The following is a 1,791-nucleotide window of genomic DNA, read 5'->3' as shown; positions in this document are numbered from 1 at the left end:
GCTCTCACTTCTTTAGGGTATATACCTAGTAATGGGATGGCTGGGTCAAATGGTATTTCTAATTCCAACTTTTGAAGGAATCGCCATACTGATTTCCACAATGGTTGTACCATTTTACGGTCCCACCAGTAGTGTATGAGAGTGCCAGTCTCTCCACAACCTCACCAGCATTTGTTATTTTCTGTCTTGTTGAACTTTGCTACTAGTGCTGGAGCAAGATACCTCATTGTTGTTTTGATTTGCATCTCTCTAATAGCTAATGATCGTGAGCATTTCTTCATGTTTGTTGGCCCTTTGAATATCCTCCTTGGTGATAACAGTAATTTCTTGAAATCATGAAATAGTCATTTATTAATTTTCTATTAGGTGATATCTTCACAAAAAAACAAACTCATTGCCGTCTAGTCAGAGCTGACTCATAGCAACTCGTCCTTGGGTTTCTGAGGCAGTATCACTATGGAAGTAGATTGCCCCATCTTCCTTCCAAGGAGTAGCTGATGGGTTTGAACTGCCAGCCTTCTGGTTAGTGCAGTCAAATGCCTTAGATACTACGCCACCAGAGCTCCTTACCTTCACATGCCTCAAGAAAATCCACAGTTTACAAAATGTTCATTGAAAAGTTTTTCCCCACTCTTTTTCCGAGTGGCCTACACATATGTCTCTGGCAATTTCTTTTGCATCCTACCGGAGAACTTTAATACATATGTAAGTAATTACAGACAGATGGAAGGCTAAATGATAGATGCAGAATTTGAATCCTGGCCTCCTTGCTTCTAAAGTTTTATTCTCTTATGGTGATCAGAATTTCCATCTTTCTCATTATTATAAGTAAAATGGGATTGGAGGAAATAGGAGTTGGGTTATTTGTCATCTGTCAGTTTCTTTCTTTACCTTTAAAGAAAATAGAAATGGCCTTTTCCTGTTCCAAAACCAAACTCACTGCCATCAAGTTGATTCCACTTCATAGTGACCCTATAGCAGAGAGTAGAACTGCCCTATAGAGTTACCAAGGCTGTAGATCTTTACATAAGCAGACTGCCTGATCTCTCTCCCATGATGCAGTTGGTGGGTTTGAACTGCTGACTTTTTGCTTAGGAGCTGAATGCTTTAACCTCTAGGCTCCTTTCTTCTTGTTAAACAAAAAGCCAAACTGACTGTCATAGAGGTGATTCCATCTCATAGCAACCCTCATTGGGATTCTGAGGCTATAAAACTTTTCGGAAGTAGACTGCCCCATCTTTCTTCCACGGAGCAGCTGTGGGTTTGAACCGTTGACCTTTTGGTTAACAGCCAAACACCTTATCCACCATGCCTTCAGAGCTCCTTTTCTTCTTGTTAGAACATGCGTATTGTAGAAAAATCACAAACTGTAGATAAGTAATTTTAAAAGGAGCATTTATTTCCTCTCATGTTTAGAAACAACCACAGTAAATACCTTGGTGTATATTTTTCCATTCTTTATTTATTATGTGTACAATGTATATATTTTAAAGGAGCAAATTTTTTAAGAAAATGGGCATAAACCAATACAATTTAATAATTGACTTTTTTTACTGTAGGTGAATTTAAACATCTTTTTCGAGTCACTGTAGGAAGATGGGTCATCATTCTTAGCGGCTACATTGTATTCCATTGTATGGATATATTTAATCAGTCTGATATTGATGAACATTGAGTTATCACCACCTTTTTTTTTTTTTTATTGTGATTTGGGTGAAGATTTACAGAGCAAATTCACTTTCCATACAGCAGTTCACATATACTTTGTCTCATGTCATTGACCACAGTTTA

At 37.7% G+C, this 1,791-nt stretch overlaps 1 protein-coding gene across 1 annotated transcript in view; it reads left to right on the top strand.

The window, feature by feature from the left end:
- Positions 1-1,791, top strand: part of LOC103191737 (transient receptor potential cation channel subfamily C member 4 associated protein) — a 93,832-nt gene that overhangs the window by 69,523 nt on the left and 22,518 nt on the right. The gene's annotated exons all lie outside the window — the stretch shown is intronic.

This window comes from Orycteropus afer, unplaced genomic scaffold (assembly GCF_000298275.1).
Source record: "Orycteropus afer afer isolate SDZICR_OR568_19922 unplaced genomic scaffold, OryAfe1.0 scaffold00020, whole genome shotgun sequence".
Classification (NCBI taxonomy): Eukaryota; Metazoa; Chordata; class Mammalia; order Tubulidentata; family Orycteropodidae; genus Orycteropus; species Orycteropus afer.
This window is presented reverse-complemented; position numbering and strand designations above follow the sequence as displayed.